Source organism: Gymnoscopelus microlampas, assembly GCF_963454915.1.
Source record: "Gymnoscopelus microlampas genome assembly, chromosome: 15".
NCBI lineage: Eukaryota > Metazoa > Chordata > Actinopteri > Myctophiformes > Myctophidae > Gymnoscopelus > Gymnoscopelus microlampas.
Window position 1 is genome coordinate 19,843,518 of NC_139952.1, and position 24,070 is coordinate 19,867,587.

The window sequence follows — 24,070 nt, forward strand, 5'->3', positions numbered from 1 at the left end:
TGTTCTTGCGACCCTGTCCTTTGAATGTTATACAACTGTCATGGAATTTATATGTATTCATTCATGTCTCATTATTTTTGGCTCGTCCCTTGGACCAGCGAGACTTTAGGATAACATTTTGTTAACGTTTTCTGTCTCACCCCTTGGTGGCACTGCGGGGTGAGATGTTTCTGTTGTCTTGTTATATTATATGTTCCATCTAATCCATTCTCTGTTTACCTTCTTTCCTCTTAATCCATTCAATTTGGGAACGCATCTGTGTCATTTTAGATTTTAGCTATAACCTTTATTTTATACTTTGGCTATTCAAAAATAGCATGTATACAAGCTCATAGCGCGGCACCGAGTGCCACGCTATGAGCTTGTAGATCTGCCATTTTTGAAAAATCTTGAAAATGTGTGCAAGTCTATGAATATACATATTTTTAAAGGGAACATTTGTGACTCAAATCTTTGCTTCTGGGGGGTCCCTGGAACAAAATATTCTCAGATGGGGGTCCGCGGCCAAATACATATAATTTATGGGGCTCCTTGACATGAAAAAGTTTGAGCACCACTGATATAGCGACAGGATTTAGAAGACATTTGTAGATGCGTTCCCGGATTGAATGGGTTAACCTCGCCTCTGTGCTCCCTTCACCTCTCTGCATGTCTCCTCTCCTCCTCTCTCCTCGCATCTGTCCAGTCCTAGCACTCAGCCGTTGAACCCGTTACTAATGACTGTATTCGATCCAGTACAGTAGGAGCATAGATGATAAGTTTAGCATGCTTCCCACAACAACAGGCCTTGGATGAGTTCATTATTGATGGCCTAACTCTGCTAACAATGTGTTTTATATGAAACATTTGCTTAGACGAGAGACACAGACACACGCACAGTCAATCTAATTGCAACAGCCTTCCATTGTTACTGTCGTATTAAAAACACACACTCATAATGGCACTGCAGTACGCCTGGTTCTCATTTCACACACACACACACACACACACACACACACACACACACACACACACACACACACACACACACACACACACACACACACACACTCGCACTCGCACTCGCGCACACACACACACACACACTCGCACACACACACACACACACACACACACACACACACACACACACACACACACACACACACACACACAGAGCCAATTTAGGTTGCTCAGTTCTGTTCCAGTCGGGCGGAGCAGTGGAAGCTAGCAGACTAATGACAGTCAGCCTGTGGTCAGCGCTGAAGCTGTGCATTAGGAGACGTGATGCCAAGGCCTCTGTCTCCACTGCTGACATGTGTCAAACTCAACCTCTACATGACATGAACAATTTATGGCGGCAGTTCAGACACGAGACATTACAAGGTGCGCTGTGGTGGCTGTTGACAAAAGAGCGTGCCGGATCATCACCATCTAATGACCATCTCATAATGACTGTTAGCATGTTGCTGGGAGTGGTTGCTAGGGTATACTATGGAATTCCATAGGTCCAGAAATAAAATAAAAAAGATACCACAATGAAATAAATAAAATCTACAATGAAATAAAAATAAAACCTGCAATGATATAAATTAAAAGTTTAATTAAATAAATAAATGTATTTATTTATTGCATTAGTTCTTTTTTTATTTCATTGTGACGTTTCATTTCAACGTTTATATATTTGTAGATGCCACTTTTAGCTATTTCATCAAGTCCATAGGTCCAAAGATTTCAATTAAATACTGCAATGAAATAAATAAAATCCACAATAAAATGATATAAATAAGAATGGAATTAAATAAATTCAGAAATGTATAATGGAGGTCAATTGAAGATTTTGGGACCTCAAAAAATCACTTTCACCTAGAAACTCCATTAATAGACATGCATGCTTGAGATTTCTACCTTGAAATAATGTGTAGTTTTTGAAATATTTAACTTTAAGTGCCCAATGCATTGTCAATGGCCGATTTTTGACAATGGATATTTAAAGGAAAAAAGTACAAACTTTGGCAGGCTACTAGTCCTACATACTTACGCCTAGAAACCCCATTCATACTTTAAAATGTTCATCTTACTATGGACATGTTTGCCTGAAAATGAATATTTGAAATGTTTCATGGTTTTAGAAATATACTCCTTTAAAAGTTCAGAAAATTATAATAGAGGTCAATGGAAGATTTTGGCACCTAAAAAAAAACACTTTCACACTTTCACCTAGAAACTCCATTCACACTTTTTATAATTCAGCTTACTGTGGACACACATGCTTGAACTTTTTACTTCGAAATGTTTTGTAGTTTGTAGTCTCGGTCACACGCATATATCACATGAGCATTTCACGTTTTCGTGAGATGTTTGGAATAAAAACAAATGTATGTATTGGGTCGGGATCACATTGTGGTGAAATATCTTGCAATCAGTGAACCCCTGTCGCCGACCAATAAATCGTGTGAGAATCATAATGATATTTAGCCCGATTTCAAGAGAGAAACTCGTGCAATGTGAAATGCTTAACGATCTGTTCACTCGCCGACCATTTCAAATGTCGGGCAGTGTGTAGGGGCCCTTAAGGTGGCATTACACTACGAGACTAGAAAAAGTGCTCCTCGGAGAACCACCTCCTGGTGGCACTATAATAGGCCAATGTGAAAAGGGTGGCATTTCTTCTTAGGCCTTTCAATCGGACATTGCATTCATGATTTGAGGCATTTTGTTCCAATTATGTGCTTTGCTAAATTAGACCTGCTGGTGGCGCTATAACAGGCCAATGTGAATGTGAAAAGGGGGGCATTTCTTCCTCGGCCTAGTGGGAATCTGCATGCAAAATTTCAGGGAAATTGCACACTGCGTTCATGTTTTGAGGCATTTTGTTCAAAACTGACCAATCCTGCAAACTTTGGAAGCCACTGTAAGCCAAATAGGATGGAATATGAAATATTCGGACAGATCCATCAGAATCACATGACTATGGAGATACAGTCTACCAATTTGCGTGTTTTTTGGACAGAATCTGAAGGAATAATCTGCAAAAATGTATTTTACATAAGTCGGCCTCCTGGTGGCGCTGTAAAAAGCAGATGTGAAGCAAAAAATATTTAGATTTAAAGAACAACAGTGGTGTAAAGGCACTAGCTGGCTGGCTGGAATGACCAGCAAAGTCAAGCTGGGAAGCTGGGCTTTGCTGGTCAGTCTAAAAGAACACTTTAAAGCACTAGAATACTACATCTATACATTAAACATGTGATGGTGTAGTTGACTAATGCTCAAACTCTCAGCACTGGGTTTCCATGTTCAAGTCCCAGACCTACTGTAGTTGAATGTGAAATTATAAACTTCAAAAGTACTGAGTATGGTGTTGTAATACTCAGTATTTCAGCTGAGAGTTTCAATTGTCAAGCTTTGCCAGCTAAACTACAACCAAAAACTAAAAAGCACTGAAAGACAAATTCGGGGTAGAATAGTAAGGTTACATGATAAAGCTCTATATGCTGACGTATTTCAACTTTACTAACTGAAGGCTGACATATAAACACTTCAAGAGTACAAAGAGACATATGATGGGAGTGGCTGAGAGATGGTGTCTCAGTGCAGAGATTCCATGTTCAAATCCCAGTCATTCCATCGTTCATTGCTTTTCAACTTTACTAACTGAAGGCTGACATTTAAACACTTCAAGACTACGAAGAGACATATGATCGGAGTGGCTGAGAGATGGTGTAGCGGTCTAAAGATCAGACTCTCAGCCAGGAGATGCCATGTTCAAATCCCAGTCATTCTATGGTTCATTGCTTTTCAGCTTTACTAACTGAAGGCTGACATATAAACACTTCCACAGTACGAAGAGACATACAATGGGAGTGGCTGAGAGATGGTGTCTGAAGATCAGACTCTCAACATGGAGATGCCATGTTCAAATCACTGTCATTCTATGGTTCATTGCTTTTCAACTTTACTAACTGAAGGCTGACATATAAACACTTCCAGACTACGAAGAGACATACAATGGGAGTGGCTGAGAGATGGTGTAGTGGTCTAAAGATCAGACTCTCAGCATGAAGATGCCATATTCAAATCCCAGTCATTCTATGGTTCATTGCTTTTCAACTTTACTAACTGAAGGCTGACATATAAACACTTCAAGACTACAAAGAGACATACGATGGGAGTGACTGAGAGATGGTGTAGCGGTCTGAAGATCAGACTCAACATGGAGATGCCATGTTCAAATCCCAGTCATTCTATGGTTCATTGCTTTTCAACTTTACTAACTGAAGGCTGACATATAAACACTTCAAGAGTACCAAGAGACATAGGCCATAGTGGCTTATCATCATCAATGTATGATTATTTGTCTAATTGTTTGTTGTTAATGTCACCTTTTCTTCAATGAAGCACTGCCAACTACATCACATGGCCTGTTCCTTGGAGGAGTTGATGCAAAAAAGGAGTTTAGCTTGTTAGTATATATAGTATAGTACTATAAGAAATCAACTGTGTCATAAAAAAATAAGTCATACAATACTTTAGTTTAAACAAAATGCCATAGTCCTGTTGTTTAAAAAAAGAAAGCTATTCAATGCCATAATACTTTGTTCTTGTCAGACTAAATTGTTTACAGCACAGATATCTATTTTTATATTTAATTCTTGTTACAATCCTGGGGGTTGTCATGGTAACTGGTGTGGTTGTCATGGTTACTAACCATGTGTCATGTGTTTCAGAATGATTGGAGGGCGGAGTGTGTCATCAGTGGAGATCTGGCCCACCTGGATTGTCCTCTATAAAGTAGGTGGCTGGACTTCACTCTTGTCCTCTCTCTCACCATGAAGCTCACTGGAAGCACTCCAACCTTTTGGATTTTGGTTGTTAAAGGACAAGACCACTTTGGTAGAGGTTTGGGTTGTGTAGTTAGTTACCTTGCCATGATGTAACTCCAAAGGTGAACAAGAAATCTAAAATAATTGCGCCATTGAATAGAAATTGATCATTCAAAATATGCCTACATTGTACAGTAAAACAGCTCTCAAAGTCAGTCTTTTAGCACATAAACGAACACAAAGCCATTCAGTCAATATAGAACATCACCAAACCCAGTACTGTTTTTTTTTAAATAAAAATGTCAACTTCCTGCTGATTTTACTATTTGAAGATCCGAATCCTGGTCTGCGGATCCAGTCCGGGTTTTCTTTTTAATAAAAATGGCAAAATCAACAGGATGTCAGCCTTATTTCAAAAACAAACGGTACTGGGTTTGGTGATGTTTTATATTGTCTGAATCAACTTTATTTGCGTTCGTTTGTGCTAAAAGACTGACTTTGAGAGCTGTTTCAGCATACAATGTAATTCAATGAGCATATTTTGAATTATCAATGGAGCAATTATTTTAGATTTCTTGCCCACCTTTGGAGATGCATCATGGCAAGGTAACACAACCCAAACGTCTACCAAGTGGTCTTTCCCTTTAAGCACTGTTAACCACCCCAGTATCCGTATTGTGGGGATAGCTTTAGCAGAAAATAGCCGATCGACAAGCTCACTACGACCCGTTGTGAGCTTGCGATCGGCTATTTTCAGCCAAAGCTTTCCCCACAAAAACACAAAACAGAAAATACACTAGTATTAAGCCCTGAGGGACACAGGTTACCCATATGGGGTTAAGTTAGTTTTAATAAAATAATTTAAACGTTCTTTGTTTGTGTGAGTTTCCTCATTTTGTTACAAACTCTTGGTTGGTTGTTGCAATAAATAAATACATTACATTTAAGTGGTTGGATTCAATTTATGTAATTCGTTATCCCTGATTCACTAGAATACCTCAAAACGAAGTATGGAGCTCGGCCTATAATTGAATATTGATTTGATTGATATGCTGCATGCCATGAGTGCAAAGTGGCATTTTCTTAAACTTAATTCAGCTAATCAAAGAGGATCTGTGGTCATAATACAGCACTGTTTGAGGAACTATAGTTGAACACTTTACAGACCTATTTTTTAATGTCCAGTCCAAAGTGAGAACGATGTAGCCTACTTGATTTAACACCAAAACTGCTATAGTTTTGATCATCTGAAACTAAGGAATTTATAAATGACAAAATGTTTTATGACATTACGAAACATCTCTCTGTTTGCTTTCAATGAAGGTGTAAATCTGGGTTCAGACTCAGTCAGAGTAAACGTTTTCTAACAGATGGTTTTAAACAACCTAAATCTCAGTTGTGTCATAATGAACCCTTTCCCTGATCATCAGAGGGTGTATCTAGTAGATTCAGTCATTCTGTCAGGGGTGGAGGTGTTTGCTCTGGATTTTCATCTTTTGACCCATCACCTCTTGTTTTAACTTTAAATATGACCTCCAAATCCTGATTAGTGTGAAAGGCCTGGTGGTGCAAGTGAAAAGCATAGGCTTCACAAACGGGAGGTTGTGGGTTTGAATCTTGGTCAGGGAAGATCTCAATTTTCGGTCTTTTTAAGGCGAGAAGCACGGATGTAGCCCGCCTCCCTCCTCACGCCCTCTTTTAGCTCCGGTAGGAGAGGGAGGAGCATGGAGGGAGCCCACCTCCAGGGGGAGGAGCTTAAGAATCCGGTAGGAGAGGGGAGGAGCATGGAGGGAGCCCACCCCCAGGGGGAGGAGCTTAAGAAATGTACATATTATGCAAAGTGTTTTTTTTTTATGGGCTTTGTTTTTTCACATTAAGTTGTTTGAGTATTTTTTTTATTGTTTAGTGTTTTTTTATTGTTTAGTGTTTTTTTTTCCATCACCGGTTCTTGTATTGATCACGGTTTCGTTTTAGTTGTTTGACCCTTTCAGTTTTTATTTAGTTGTTGTTTGAGTTGTTTTGAGTGAGCTTTGAACCAGGAACCCTGGGATTATGAACCACGTATTTATCTTTTAAGCCACGCTGGCATGGAAGCTACAATTGGGAACGTCATACTTAACCTACCCACCATATAGAATTTAGATGGACAGTGAAAATGTTCTACAGGAGGTTTGAACCCCAAACCTTCTGCTCTCAGACCCTGTATTTATCTCTTGAGCCACACAGGTATATATGATACAAAGAGAACGTAATAGTTTACCCATCATGTAGAATTTAGATGGACAGTGAAAATGTTCTTTAGGAGGTTTGAACCCCAAACCTTCTGCTCTCAGACCCTGTATTTATCTCTTGAGCCACACAGGCATATATGATACAAATAGAACGTAATACTTAAACCACCTTTTAGAATTTAGTAAATAAGCAGCTTTGGCAACACTACACTAGGTGTCACTGACGGCCGGGATTTCTGACTAATAACATTATAGTTGATGCACACTTTTTAAACATTTTTGGCTTGCTTAAGTGACTTGAAAGTGACTTGAAAAGACTTGAATTTTCAAGTCAAGAGGGCTCAAGTCAAGTCAAGTCTCAAGTCTTTAGCGTTCAAGTCAAGTCAAGTCTCAAGTCTTTGGCATTCAAGTCCCAAGCAAGTCCAAGTCTATTTTTGATTTGGTCAAGCAAGTCTAAAGTCATCAAAATCGGGACTTCAAGTCAAGTCGAGTCTCGAGTCCAAGTCCCCACCTCTGATAAATACATTACATTTAAGTGGTTGGATTCAATTTATGTAATTCGTTATCCCTGAGTCACTAGAATACCTCAAAACGAAGTATGGAGCTCGGCCTATAATTGAATATTGATTTGATTGATATGCTGCATGCCATGAGTGCAAAGTGGTATTTTCTTAAACTTAATTCAGCTAATCAAAGAGGATCTGTGGTCATAATACAGCACTGTTTGAGGAACTATAGTTGAACACTTTACAGACCTATTTTTTAATGTCCAGTCCAAAGTGAGAACGATGTAGCCTACTTGATTTAACACCAAAACTGCTATAGTTTTGATCATCTGAAACGAAGGAATTTATAAATGACAAAATGTTTTATGACATTACGAAACATCTCTCTGTTTGCTTTCAATGAAGGTGTAAATCTGGGTTCAGACTCAGTCAGAGTAAACGTTTTCTAACAGATGGTTTTAAACAACCTAAATCTCAGTTGTGTCATAATGAACCCTTTCCCTGATCATCAGAGGGTGTATCTAGTAGATTCAGTCATTCTGTCAGGGGTGGAGGTGTTTGCTCTGGATTTTCATCTTTTGACCCGTCACCTCTTGTTTTAACTTTAAATATGACCTCCAAATCCTGATTAGTGTGAAAGGCCTGGTGGTGCAAGTGAAAAGCATAGGCTTCACAAACGGGAGGTTGTGGGTTTGAATCTTGGTCAGGGAAGATCTCAATTTTCGGTCTTTTTAAGGCGAGAAGCATGGATGTAGCCCGCCTCCCTCCTCACGCCCTCTTTTAGCTCCGGTAGGAGAGGGAGGAGCATGGAGGGAGCCCACCTCCAGGGGGAGGAGCTTAAGAATCCGGTAGGAGAGGGGAGGAGCATGGAGGGAGCCCACCCCCAGGGGGAGGAGCTTAAGAAATTTACATATTATGCAAAGTGGTTTTTTTTTAATGGGCTTTGTTTTTTCACATTAAGTTGTTTGAGTTTTTTTTTATTGTTTAGTGTTTTTTTATTGTTTAGTGTTTTTTTTTTCCATCACCGGTTCTTGTATTGATCACGGTTTCGTTTTAGTTGTTTGACCCTTTCAGTTTTTATTTAGTTGTTGTTGTTTGAGTTGTTTTGAGTGAGCTTTGAACCAGGAACCCTGGGATTATGAACCACGTATTTATCTTTTAAGCCACGCTGGCATGGAAGCTACAATTGGGAACGTCATACTTAACCTACCCACCATATAGAATTTAGATGGACAGTGAAAATGTTCTACAGGAGGTTTGAACCCCAAACCTTCTGCTCTCAGACCCTGTATTTATCTCTTGAGCCACACAGGTATATATGATACAAAGAGAACGTAATAGTTTACCCATCATGTAGAATTTAGATGGACAGTGAAAATGTTCTTTAGGAGGTTTGAACCCCAAACCTTCTGCTCTCAGACCCTGTATTTATCTCTTGAGCCACACAGGCATATCTGATACAAAGAGAACGTAATACTTAAACCACCTTTTAGAATTTAGATGGACAGAGAAAATGTTCTTCAGGAGCCTTGAACCCCATATCTTCTGCTTTCAGACCCTATATTTATCTCTTGAGCCACACAGGTCTGGACAATCTAAATTAAAACGTAATAGTTAAACCACCTTATAGAATTTAGATGGACAGTGAAAATGTGCTCCAGGAGTTTCGAATTCTAGACCTTCGGTTTATAAACCCCAGAGTTTTCTCTTAAGCCGTGGTGGCTTGAAGGATGCAACTGAGAAGATAATACTTAACCCACCTTTTCAGGATTTAGATGGACAATGAAGATGTTCTATGGGAGCTTTGCATCCTAAATCTTACGTTTATAAACCCTGGATTAATCTCTTGAGCTACGCTGGCATGGAAAATGCATTGGAGGACGTAATACTTAACCCACCTTTTAGAATTAGGATGGACAGTGAAAATGTTCTTTAGGAGTTTTGAACCTTAAAATCTTTGGTTCATAAACAGTGACACATCACTTGAGCCACAGAGACATGAAACATTCAGATGGGAAGGAAATACTTATCCTTTTAGAATTTAGATGCACAGTATATTTCTACGTTGTGGTATTGATATTTTCACTTAAACCCTCTATTCTTAGTAAAGTTGCAACTTTACTTTCCCGCTTGCCTTGTTACCACCTACACCAAATCTCTTCACTAAAAATTGTCAATCTACAAGCTCACAACACGTTGACACGTTGTGCGCTTGTAAATCTGTTATTTTTGACGAATGTTCGCCGCCAGAATAGGGATGCTGGGCTTTACTTCTCCCACCACTGCTGAAGAGCATACAAGACAGTAGACAGACAACTAAGAAACCCCAGTGGTGCAGTTAGAGCATACATGGGCAACTAGCGGCCCGGGGGCCACATGCGGCCCCAACTTACTTAATGCGGCTCGCAGGTTAATATCAGAATACTGATATATCATTGATTTCAGCTGTTACAATTCCAAACATGCAAATATGACCCGCTTTAATTACTTCAGTCTATATTAGTAGCTTGATGACTAGTATTCAAATTCTATTGTCTTTTTATGTCCAATGTATTTGTATTTAAGTTCATAAGGTTAACATAAGTATAACTAAATGCATTTCAAATTAAATACAAATGTTACTTTTCAGGATCCCAATTCAAAAATAGCAAAGAAATCATCCCCCAAAAAACCTGTTATGAGTACGTTTCAGGCAATTTAGAGTTGATTGGTAATTTTCGTTTCGGTAAAATTTATTTTACCGAAACGAAAGTTAAATCCGAAAAAATCACTAAGTGTGGAGGCCAAAATCGTCCCCCCAAAAACCTGTTAGGAGTACGTTTCAGGCAATTTAGAGTTGATTGGTAGTTTTCGATTCGGTAAGATTTATTTTACCGAAACGAAAGTTAAATCCGAAAAATTCACTAAGTGTGGAGGCCAAAATCGTCCCCCCAAAAACCTGTTAGGAGTACGTTTCAGGCAATTTAGAGTTGATTGGTAGTACTTTGTAGTGACTCTTTTTTTTGGTCCCTAACATTCATCGAGCTCTGGACTTAGTACATTTATTTTTTCACCATTGGGTCACTACCGAAACGAAAGTTGGTCACTACCGAAACGAAAGTTAAATCCGAAAAAATCACTAAATGTGTAGGCCAAAATCGTCCCCCCAAAAACCTGTTAGGAGTACGTTTCAGGCAATTTAGAGTTGATTGGTAATTTTCGTTTCGGTGAAATTTATTTTACCGAAACGAAAGTTAAATCCGAAAAAATCACTAAGTGTGGAGGCCAAAATCGTCCCCCCAAAAACCTGTTAGGAGTACGTTTCAGGCAATTTAGAGTTGATTGGTAATTTTCGTTTCGGTAAAATTAATTTTACCGAAACGAAAGTTAAATCCCAAAAAATCACTAAGTGTGGAGGCCAAAATCGTCCCCCCAAAAACCTGTTAGGAGTACGTTTCAGGCAATTTAGAGTTGATTGGTAGTACTTTGTAGTGACTCTTTTTTTGGTCCCTAACATTCATCGAGCTCTGGACTTAGTACATTTATTTTTTCACCATTGGGTCACTACCGAAACGAAAGTTGGTCACTACCGAAACGAAAGTTAAATCCGAAAAAATCACAAAATGTGTAGGCCAAAATCGTCCCCCCAAAAACCTGTTAGGAGTACGTTTCAGGCAATTTAGAGTTGATTGGTAATTTTCGTTTCGGTAAAATTTATTTTACCGAAACGAAAGTTAAATCCCAAAAAATCACTAAGTGTGGAGGCCAAAATCGTCCCCCCAAAAACCTGTTAGGAGTACGTTTCAGGCAATTTAGAGTTGATTGGTAATTTTCGTTTCGGTAAAATTTATTTTACCGAAACGAAAGTTAAATCCCAAAAAATCACTAAGTGTGGAGGCCAAAATCGTCCCCCCAAAAACCTGTTAGGAGTACGTTTCAGGCAATTTAGAGTTGATTGGTAGTACTTTGTAGTGACTCTTTTTTTGGTCCCTAACATTCATCGAGCTCTGGACTTAGTACATTTATTTTTTCACCATTGGGTCACTACCGAAACGAAAGTTGGTCACTACCGAAACGAAAGTTAAATCCGAAAAAATCACAAAATGTGTAGGCCAAAATCGTCCCCCCAAAAACCTGTTAGGAGTACGTTTCAGGCAATTTAGAGTTGATTGGTAATTTTCGTTTCGGTAAAATTTATTTTACCGAAACGAAAGTTAAATCCCAAAAAATCACTAAGTGTGGAGGCCAAAATCGTCCCCCCAAAAACCTGTTAGGAGTACGTTTCAGGCAATTTAGAGTTGATTGGTAATTTTCGTTTCGGTAAAATTTATTTTACCGAAACGAAAGTTAAATCCCAAAAAATCACTAAGTGTGGAGGCCAAAATCGTCCCCCCAAAAACCTGTTAGGAGTACTTTTCAGGCAATTTAGAGTTGATTGGTAATTTTCGTTTCGGTAAAATTTATTTTACCGAAACGAAAGTTAAATCCCAAAAAATCACTAAGTGTGGAGGCCAAAATCGCCCCCCCAAAAACCTGTTAGGAGTACGTTTCAGGCAATTTAGAGTTGATTGGTAATTTTCGTTTCGGTAAAATTTATTTTACCGAAACGAAAGTTAAATCCCAAAAAATCACAAAAAAAAATCACAAAAAATCAGTAAGTGTCACTACCGACACTATGTCACTACCGAAACGAAAAAAAAATTGTTCCCCCAAAAACCTGTTAGGAGTACGTTTCAGGCAATTTAAAGTTGATTGGTAGTACTTTGTAGTGACTTTTTTTTTGGTCCCTAACATTCATCGAGCTCTGGACTTAGTCATTTTTTTTTCGTTTCGGTATTGTGTCACTACCGAAACGAAAAAAAAATTGTTCCCCCAAAAACCTGTTAGGAGTACGTTTCAGGCAATTTAGAGTTGATTGGTAGTACTTTGTAGTGACTCTTTTTTTGGTCCCTAACATTCATCGAGCTCTGGACTTAGTACATTTATTTTTTCACCATTGGGTCACTACCGAAACGAAAGTTGGTCACTACCGAAACGAAAGTTAAATCCCAAAAAATCAATAAGTGTGTAGGCCAAAATCGTCCCCCCAAAAACCTGTTAGGAGCACTTTTCAGGCAATTTAGAGTTGATTGGTAATTTTCGTTTCGGTAAAATTTATTTTACCGAAACGAAAGTTAAATCCCAAAAAATCACTAAGTGTGGAGGCCAAAATCGTCCCCCCCAAAAACCTGTTAGGAGTACGTTTCAGGCAATTTAGAGTTGATTGGTAATTTTCGTTTCGGTAAAATTTATTTTACCGAAACGAAAGTTAAATCCCAAAAAATCACAAAAAAAAATCACAAAAAATCAGTAAGTGTCACTACCGACACTATGTCACTACCGAAACGAAAAAAAAATTGTTCCCCCAAAAACCTGTTAGGAGTACGTATCAGGCAATTTAGAGTTGATTGGTAGTACTTTGTAGTGACTCTTTTTTTGGTCCCTAACATTCATCGAGCTCTGGACTTTGTACATTTATTTTTTCACCATTGGGTCACTACCGAAACGAAAGTTGGTCACTACCGAAACGAAAGTTAAATCCAAAAAAATCAATAAGTGTGGAGGCCAAAATCGTCCCCCCAAAAACCTGTTAGGAGTATGTTTCAGGCAATTTAGAGTTGATTGGTAATTTTCGTTTCGGTAAAATTTATTTTACCGAAACGAAAGTTAAATCCCAAAAAATCACAAAGTGTGGAGGCCAAAATCGTCCCCCCAAAAACCTGTTAGGAGTACGTTTCAGGCAATTTAGAGTTGATTGGTAGTACTTTGTAGTGACTCTTTTTTTGGTCCCTAACATTCATCGAGCTCTGGACTTAGTACATTTATTTTTTCACCATTGGGTCACTACCGAAACGAAAGTTGGTCACTACCGAAACGAAAGTTAAATCCGAAAAAATCACTAAATGTGTAGGCCAAAATCGTCCCCCCAAAAACCTGTTAGGAGTACGTTTCAGGCAATTTAGAGTTGATTGGTAGTACTTTTTGTAGTGACTCTTTTTTTGGTCCCTAACATTCATCGAGCTCTGGACTTAGTACATTTATTTTTTCACCATTGGGTCACTACCGAAACGAAAGTTGGTCACTACCGAAACGAAAGTTAAATCCGAAAAAATCACTAAATGTGTAGGCCAAAATCGTCCCCCCAAAAACCTGTTAGGAGTACGTTTCAGGCAATTTAGAGTTGATTGGTAGTACTTTGTAGTGACTCTTTTTTTGGTCCCTAACATTCATCGAGCTCTGGACTTAGTACATTTATTTTTTCACCATTGGGTCACTACCGAAACGAAAGTTGGTCACTACCGAAACGAAAGTTAAATCCCAAAAAATCAATAAGTGTGGAGGCCAAAATCGTCCCCCCAAAAACCTGTTAGGAGTATGTTTCAGGCAATTTAGAGTTGATTGGTAATTTTCGTTTCGGTAAAATTTATTTTACCGAAACGAAAGTTAAATCCGAAAAAATCACTAAGTGTGGAGGCCAAAATCGTCCCCCAGAAAAACCTGTTAGGAGTACGTTTCAGGCAATTTAGAGTTTATTGGTAATTTTCGTTTCGGTAAAATGTATATTACCGAAACGAAAGTTAAATCCAAAAAAATCACTAAGTGTGGAGGCCAAAATCGTCCCCCCAAAAACCTGTTAGGAGTACGTTTCAGGCAATTTAGAGTTGATTGGTAGTACTTTGTAGTGACTTTTTTTGGTCCCTAACATTCATCGAGCTCTGGACTTAGTACATTTATTTTTTCACCATTGGGTCACTACCGAAACGAAAGTTGGTCACTACCGAAACGAAAGTTAAATCCGAAAAAATCACTAAATGTGTAGGCCAAAATCGTCCCCCCAAAAACCTGTTAGGAGTACGTTTCAGGCAATTTAGAGTTGATTGGTAATTTTCGTTTCGGTAAAATTTATTTTACCGAAACGAAAGTTAAATCCGAAAAAATCACTAAGTGTGGAGGCCAAAATCGCCCCCCCAAAAACCTGTTAGGAGTACGTTTCAGGCAATTTAGAGTTGATTGGTAATTTTCGTTTCGGTACGAGTACGAGTACGAGTACGTTTCAGGCAATTTAGAGTTGATTGGTAGTACTTTGTAGTGACTCTTTTTTTGGTCCCTAACATTCATCGAGCTCTGGACTTAGTACATTTATTTTTTCACCATTGGGTCACTACCGAAACGAAAGTTGGTCACTACCGAAACGAAAGTTAAATCCAAAAAAATCAATAAGTGTGGAGGCCAAAATCGTCCCCCCAAAAACCTGTTAGGAGTATGTTTCAGGCAATTTAGAGTTGAAAAAAATGACTAAGTCCAGAGCTCGATGAATGTTAGGGACCAAAAAAAAAGTCAATACAAAGTACTACCAATCAACTTTAAATTGCCTGAAACGTACTCCTAACAGGTTTTTGGGGGAACATTTTTTTTTTTCGTTTCGGTAGTGACACAATACCGAAACGAAAAAAAATGACTAAGTCCAGAGCTCGTTGAATGTTAGGGACCAAAAAAAAATTCACTACAAAGTACTACCAATCAACTTTAAATTGCCTGAAACGTACTCCTAACAGGTTTTTGGGGGAACATTTTTTTTTTCGTTTCGGTAGTGACACAATACCGAAACGGAAAAAAAATGACTAAGTCCAGAGCTCGATGAATGTTAGGGACCAAAAAAAAAGTCACTACAAAGTACTACCAATCAACTTTAAATTGCCTGAAACGTACTCCTAACAGGTTTTTGGGGGAACAATTTTTTTTTCGTTTCGGTAGTGACACAATACCGAAACGAAAAAAAAATTACTAAGTCCTCCAGAGCTCGATGAATGTTAGGGACCAAAAAAAAAGTCACTACAAAGTACTACCAATCAACTTTAATGAACCCCAATGGAAACAAGCCTTTGGCTTTTCTGTCATTATTTATTTGATTTATTTATTATTTCAAATTTAGGCATGGCAGTATGGCCCACTGGATTAAGAGCCTGCCTGAGAAACAGAAGGTTGTGAGTTTGATTCTTAACCCTGACATTGTGTGAAAATAAAGACATTTGGAATAAATACATATATTCTTTTTAAGTTTTAAATATAAATCTTTTTCATGGGGGGCCCTGACACTACATCTTTTCACATTGAGGTCCACTGCCAAATACAAGTCAATTCGGGGGGTCCTTGACAACAAAAATGTTTTAGAACGTTTAGAGCGTTTCTAAGAAGGGGGAGTATTGCATGCAATAGCTACTTCAATTGAAACAAGCCTTTGGCTTTTCTGTTGATGCACATTTCTCATCATTTCATTTTTCAGTTTGCAAAAAGCACACTGCACACATACTATATGTAGGCTAATAGCAAACACAAATAGGTCTAAATGAAATGAAATAATTGTACATGATAAATAAATAAAAATATACAATAAAGAAAGCATGCACACCCAGATCCAAGTGATCAAATGCACAGCAACATTCTATGCCTATGCTTGAACCACAAAGAAATTAAAACATGCAGTTAGCATGTGGTGAATATTCTGGTGTTGCTCAGTATGCAACCATCTTTCACATGAACAGCTTTGCATAAAAAGTGCATTCAGGTATTATGAATCAATGAATTGAGTGCTAACATTTAATGTAAACATACACAACAGGACAAAGGTGAAACAGTAAGCACAGCGCTGCAGGGAATCGAACCCTGTTCCCAGTAGAAACCAGGCGTACCGACTACCAGCGCTTGTTTGCCATGTTGACACCATATTGCATACTTGCATTAAAATGAATGAAAAGATATGAATAACTTTATGAATCATTACAATTGTCTAATGGACTGTTGTTAGCTTTAAGCCCAAGCTGCAGGTTACAGACAGCCCAGTACACAATTATACAATCCCAGGTCGATCTAAAAACGAATGTTACATGATTTAGTGGCGTTTCTGTGGAAAATAAAGGGTACTTTACCTGGATGATGATGATGCAGCAGCAGCTAATGCTGCTGCTAATGCTGCCGCTAGTGCTGTGACCACTGCAGCATAATAATAACTGTCAAGTTCTTTCACAGTTCAGCTCCAAACCCAAGGACATAACTCAGTCTTAAACTCAATCAACTCCTTTATTTTTTCCAACTCTTATATTTCATTTTGGTTGGCTTCTTTTCGTTGATTGGTCAATCATAGTCAGGTTGTAAACCTTAAAAGACAGAGAGAAAACAAGGTTTAACAACATTGCCGTTTTACAACAAATTAGGGTATTTATTAAACAACTTAAGGGTTTCAAATAATACATGTTTTAAAACAATGTTTTAAAACAATAAATGCTTTAAAACAATTAAATGTCTTAAAACAATTAAAGCCCTTAGACCAAACAAAAAGTGTCTTTAACCAATCAATGTCTTAAACAAGTTATTAAAGTAAATCATTTGAATTAAACATTTTAAATGAATTAAACATTTAAAATGAATAAACCATCTTAAGTCCTTTAAATGGAATAAAGACACATTTTAGGAAAAATAGTAGACCCACTAGCTTGTAGATCAGCTATTTTTCACTTAGCATTTTAAGCATTTGTTAAACATGGCAAATTCATGAATTCCACATTCTAGTAGTCTTAACTCAAATAAACCATAACATGGTAATTTCACAAATTTTCTACATTTTAGTAGTTTTAAAATCATAAACAGAATTTTAACCTTTTTAACTTTGTATTATCCTTTCGTATTTCACTAGAAGTTCGGGCCGCTACGCGGCCCGAACGTCTAGCGTGACGCGTCGTTCACTTTGCAGTGCCACCTTACAGGCACCTCACAGTGTGAGAGAGAGTTTTGTGCTCTCCTAAATCCACGGCAGGCTTTGAAAGTACCCACTTCAGAAAGAGGTGACGTGCATCACCTCTCCAATGACCAAAACCCACTATGGAAGCCGTCGAACTGGTGCGATCTGACGGCATCCTAGAATTTATAGGTAGGATGTGATGTCATGCGTGATGTCATGCTGTCGTGAGATTACGTCACACTGGCGTTGTGTCCATATTCGGGACGACCGTCTCATCGTGATGTCAGATTACGTCAGACTGGCGTGATGTCAGATTACGTCACACTGGCCACATACAACGTACATACATACTGACAACCGACATGGCGCAGGATTCAAATTGTATATATAGATACTTTTCTTTCCAAACACAAAAAGAGGACAATGCTGCAATGTGTTCCTTCAACAATGCTGCAATGTGTTCCTTAATTAACTTAACCAGTTAAACATGAACACATTTTCAAACACATAAGCAGTATTGCAAAACAAAGTAAATAAAACCAGTTCACCAACCATTGGCATCTTTGGGCTGAACTTCTTTGGTAGAACTTGGAGTTCCTTCTCTCTGAAGTGTGTTTGTATAATGATTGAGCACCTCCACTCCTTTTCAGGTGCTTCCCATGAGGTAATGAGCAGCCATTTTGCTGGTGCATTTTGGGAAATGTAGTGTAGAGCAGGGGTGTAGTTTTGACTATACATGGGCCAGTAGGAAGAGGATTGCCAGTAGGAAGAGGATTGGCACTAGGCTCTCAGCATTAGGTCAAGGCTCCCTTTCTGAGTCTTGACTTAACAATAACCGTCCGTTTAGTTTTCAACAAACCGCTGTACCCATTCTTCAAGGCCTCCGTGTAACAGGCTCTAGTAATGTTAATGTGAATGTGAATAAACAAGCTTAGTTATAGAAAAGCTCAGTGCTCAGCAGTCAGCGCTCAGCGCTCAGCAGTCAGCGCTCAGCGCTCAGCAGTCAGCAGTCAGCAGTCAGCAAGTCAGCAGGTCAGCAGGGCAGCAGGGCAGCAGGGCAGCAGCACACACATCAAACAGTGAGGTGGGAGGAGAACAGTGAGGTGGGAGGAGTGCAGTTCAGGAAGTGACCTCACCTAATTGTCATTGTTACCTTGGTTACATAAAAGTTCAGATAGGTGTGATTTCTTTTGCCATAACCACCTAGTTTTACTGTGTGGAAACACCGGGGAGCTAAACCGCTCCCCAGCCCCACTGTACTGCATCCCCGTAAACCGGGGGTAACAGAGTACATCGATGAGTATGTGCTTCAGTGCCTAGGCGGGACTTGAACCTGCTTTGGCCTTTTAAAAGGTCGCCTAGGTATCCACGTCAGAACTCGCTTGCCTATGGCACCTCCACACATTTCCACATGTTTCTTTAGTGCTTTTAAGTGTGGTGTTTAAAACATGCTTCAGATTAAAGAAGAACCACTGTAACTTCCACTGTCCCTTCACTTCCTTAATTACTGCAACAAAATACATATCAAAATATGCAGTTAAAATGATTTAGTTTAGCTTAGATGTTTCAATGTTTATGGAAGAAATCCTCTGTCTGCATGTTCGAAAAGGTCCTGGGTTCAAGTCCTACAAATACTTATATTATATCACCAGTTTGTATTGACCACACTTTCATTTTAGTTGTTTTGCCCTTTCATTTTTTGTTTAGTTGTTGTTTGAGTTGTTTTGAGTGAGCTTTGAACCAGGAACCCTGGGTTTATGAACCACGTATTTATCTTTTAAGCCACGCTGGCATTGAATGTTCAATTGGGAACGTCATACTTAACCCACCATATTGAATTTAGATGGACAGGGAAAATGTTCTACAGAAGGTTTGAACCCTAAACCTGAGCTTTGAACCAGGAACCCCGGGTTTATGTATTTATCTTTTAAGCCACGCTGACATACAAGTTACAATTGGGAACGTCATACTTAACCCACCTTTTAGAAGTTAGATGGACAGTGAAAATGTTCTTCAGGAGCTTTGAACTCCAAACCTTCTGCTTTTAGACCCTGCACTTATCTATTGAGCCACACAGGTATGGACAATCCAAATGAGAACGTAACACTTAAACCACAACTTAGAATTTCGATGGACAGTGAAAATGTGCTGCAGGAGTTTTGAACTCCAGACCTTCGGTTTATAAACCCCAGAGTTTTCTCTTAAGCCGTGGTGGTATGAAAGATGCAACTGAGAACATAATACTTAACCCACCTTTTCAGGATTTAGATGGACAATGAAGATGTTCTATGGGAGCTTTTAAATCTTACGTTTATAAACCCTGGATTAATTTCTTGAGCTACGCTGGCATGGAAAATGCATTGGAGGATGTAATACTTAACCCACCTTTTAGAATTAGGATAGACAGTGAAAATGTTCTTTAGGAGTTTTGAACCTTAAAATCTTTGGTTCATAAACAGTGACACATCACTTGAGCCACAGAGACATGAAACATTCAGATGGGAAGGAAATACTTATCCTTTTAGAATTTAGATGCACAGTATATTTCTACATTGTGGTATTGATATTTTCACTTAAACCCTCTATTCTTAGTAAAGTTGCAACTTTACTTTCCCGCTTGCCTTGTTACCACCTACACCAAATCTCTTCACAAAAAATTGTCAATCTACAAGCTCACAACACGTTGACACGTTGTGCGCTTGTAAATCTGTTATTTTTGACGAATGTTCGCCCCCAGAATAGGGATGCTGGGCCTTACTTCTCCCACCACTGCTGAAGAGCATACAAGACAGTAGACAACTAAGAAACCCCAGTGGTGCAGTTAGACCATACATGGGCAACTGGCGGCCCGGGGGCCACATGCGGCCCCCACCCTCACTTAATGCGGCCCGCAGGTTAATATCAGAATACTGATATATTATTGATTTCAGCTGTTACAATTCCAAACATGCAAACATGACCCGCTTTAATTACTTCAGTCTATATTAGTAGCTTGATGACTAGTATTAAAATTCTATTGAATGTGTATAGGGTTTATAGTGGCTAGTTGATGCTATTAATAACATCTCTGTGTTATAATGAATGGAGTATGCGAATTATGTCATACAGTGCAGATTGTAGATCGGCTCTTTTAGGACATTTCTGAATGTATCGGTCGGGATTGGAACCCCAGTCTCCCGCATGGTAAGGGACACAAACCACTATGATATAGCCTCTCCCTTGAACAGGGGACATATTTGAAGATGTAGTAGTACTTTGGAGTGGACTGTCTTTGACACTATAATGGGCTTTGGACTGATATAGACAGAGACGAAGCTGTTCATGTGAAAGATGGTTGCGTACTGAGCAACACAGAATATTCACCACATGCTGACTGCATGTTTTAATTTCATTGTGGTTCAAGCATAGGATGTTGCTGTGCATTTGATCGTTTGGATCTGGGTGTGCATGCTTTGTTTATTATATATTTGTATTTCTTGATGGAATAATAACCTCCTATCCGTGGCAGCAGACCAAAATGATGGCGGTTTATAAAATACTTTCAATTAGATAAGGTTTTCATTGTGTACATTGCACTGTAAATGATGTCCCACAGAAAGTAAAGCTCACTCAAGCACTGTGATGTCATTATTGAATGCACGTCATCCTGGCTTGAAACCTTGAAATGTAGGAACATTATTTCGTTTTTATTTATCTTCTACAATTATTTCATTCATTTAGACCTATTTGTGTTTGCTATTAGCCTACAGCCTATACTATAGGTGTAAACAGCTGTAGAAATATTGTGGCCCTATAGTATGTGTGCAGTGTACTTGAGAGATACATAGGGTGTATATTTTGTAATAACCTAACACAATATTTCTACAGCTGTAGCCTATTGACTTGTTCCTACTAAAACGATCTGTAAGAAAAATGGAGTCAAGCAAAATGAAATGATGAGAAATGTCAATCAACAGAAGTAGCCATTACATGCAAGCAATCAAACTCATCTGTGTCACATATTAAGTGATATTTGAAAGATGTGTTAGGACTCATAACAATGAATTGGCACATCTAATGACGAGTTACCAAGAATGATAACTAATGATGTGAGCAGGATGAATGATGACCTTCTGTAAACACATGGTGGTAGCCTATACAGATGCCCTGAAAATACAGAAGGATTTTGATTGGCCATTTGCATTTGCATTATTCATCAAATTACTCTAACAATTGTTGTTCACCACTGTCATTGTCTTCTGTCATTACCATTAGTTGTGGTATAGACTCTATAGCCGTAGAACCATTTACAGTTATCGTTCTTGGCAAGAACGATAACTGTAAATGGTTCTACGGTCTTGGTGTGGAGGGACAGCTCTCTACACTTATTTACATTTCACATCACATTTGTCATTGTGTAAAATGATCTAAAACATGGCATGAGCACTTGTAAGTGTCAGGTTACTTTTGGTCAAAGCGGGGATCGAATTGGCGACCTTGGGATCCATACTTCCCCTTCTTAGAAACGCTAGTTTTAACATTTCAGTGCTTTTTGAAAATATTCAGATACATAATTGCTTGCCGCAGGATTTTACATGAAGCTGAGTTAGAATTGCAGCCATTCCCTTCCTTTTTCTCTCAATTTCTCTCCTTTTCCCTTCTTACTTCCCCCTCCTTTACAGTCCAATGTTCCCCAGCTTGACAGATCCGGGTTGATCACATGACTATAGAGATACTGTGTACCGATTTGCACAACGTTTGGTTAAAAGCTGTAGGTGTAATGGGAAAAAATGGGTTTTGCACAAATCGGCCTCCTGGTGGCGCTATGACAGGCCCATGTGAAAATGTGGGGCAGAGGTTCTGAATTGGCATCCAGGGAGTGGGTGTACACAGTTTCGCAGCGACCGGGCCAACGGTGCCGGAGTTTAGCTGGTAACACACGGACAGGACACACGGACACACGGACGGACAGGGGGAAAAACATACTCTCTCGCCATGCCTTTCGGCCTGGCGGAGATAATCAGGGTAAAAAACAACCCTCCCGAGTATCGGGGGGGGGGGTTTCTACCCCAGCCTAGATCAGGGGCGAATCTCGGGGATAAACATTGTCTAGTGTGAGGGTTCAAAGATCCTCTCGAGTTGCTCACAGGATAGACTGGAGGAGCCAGCCCTATCGAAGGTCTTGAAGGGCGGATCCAAAGCCTTGCGCTCGGTACCAGCACCGCTTACTATTGCTTCACCAATCTGTCACGGGGGTCCGCGGATGGTCCGCGAAAAACAACAACTATCTGATCTAAAGTATACACCACATCCCTTAACCCATTCCCATTCAAATAACGTTTAATTCATAAATCGATTTTAATAGGCCTAAACTACTTTACCTACAGATAAAAACACTAGTGACATTCAGTAGGATTTAAAAATGGCAGAGCTGGTCATAGGCTCCATATGCTTACAGACAGACCAAAGTATTCGAGAGCAAGGGATTACCCAATCAGCAAATAGGTCCTGCCCCATTTGTGTTGATTGACAGACTGTGATGTCAAACCATTATCCTGATGAAAAGATAGCATGAAATAAAAAAAAACAATGAAATAAATACAAAAATGAAATGAATAAAATATACAATGAAATAAAAAAGATAATTAAATAAATACATGTATTTATTTAATTCATTGAATTTTGTATTTATATCATTGTGTTTTTTTGTTATTTCATTGCGTTTTATATATATTATTTATTATATTATATATATATGGTATTTATTATTTAAAAAAATGACCAAAGTACCTTGTGACCATGAAAATTCATCATGATATTTTCAAGTCACTAATCGATTTAATCTGTAATCTGGAAAAAAACATCCCTGGATTTGAACCATCAACCTTCAACCTTGTGGTTACAAAGCACTGACTTTTCCCCTGCACCACCATCACATGGAAGATGGTTGTGACAACCAATTATCAGATCTATGTGCAGAGTGAAGAGGTTACAAAAGGTGGATTTGAACCAACTTTAAAACTCTCTTCTTAACCACTGTACCACCATTCTTGTTAAGTCAGCTCTCTTGCATGAAGTTCAATGAAGAAATGGAGCAAGGCACAAACTTGGGGGGAAAAAACTCAGCCCTGGGTTTGAACCATTAACCTTCTGGTTACAAAACCCCACACCACAGACACCTGAGAGAAAGATGTGGTAATTACTTAACATTATCAGATCTACATGCAGAGTAAGATCTTACAAAAGGTGAAATTGAACATGCCACTCATGCAGTACATACTATACAAGTTCTGTAGCTTAACCACTGCACCACCATGATTCCTAATAAATCAGTTATCTTGCACACACTTCACTGAAGAATTAGAACTCAGATCTGCTATTTAAAACAGTTTGAAACTTAAAGTGAAAGTGGAAAGTCTGTCTGGGTGTAATTAATATTAGCCAATGCAGAACTTGTGACTAAATAATAACTACATCAGATCCATTGGAACACAGCTTCTTTTTTTCCATTTCCTGGAAAGTAACAGTTTTGGACAAGATTTTCCCCCGACTGCGACGATTACTAGCTTGTACTCAGGGACATGGGGCACAAGTGCACATAAACATGCCCACGCTGCAAGTCAATAAAGATCATAGATACAACCACATTGTGGAAGGATTTAAAAACACATCTATCACATAAGCAGTATAATTGTGACTGAATTATACAAATGAAAATCAAAAACACATGTATGTTAAATCTGAAAGATGTTGTATATCAAATATTTGAGTAGGCTTGTGGCCTACAGTATGGGGGCT

The 24,070-nt window shown here is 38.8% G+C and overlaps 2 protein-coding genes across 2 annotated transcripts in view; both read left to right on the plus strand.

Annotated features, from left to right (window-relative positions):
• casd1 (CAS1 domain containing 1) overlaps nucleotides 1-24,070 on the plus strand; it is a 272,242-nt gene that overhangs the window by 209,746 nt on the left and 38,426 nt on the right. The gene's annotated exons all lie outside the window — the stretch shown is intronic.
• Nucleotides 1-24,070, plus strand: part of dync1i1a (dynein cytoplasmic 1 intermediate chain 1a) — a 103,602-nt gene that overhangs the window by 76,892 nt on the left and 2,640 nt on the right. The gene's annotated exons all lie outside the window — the stretch shown is intronic.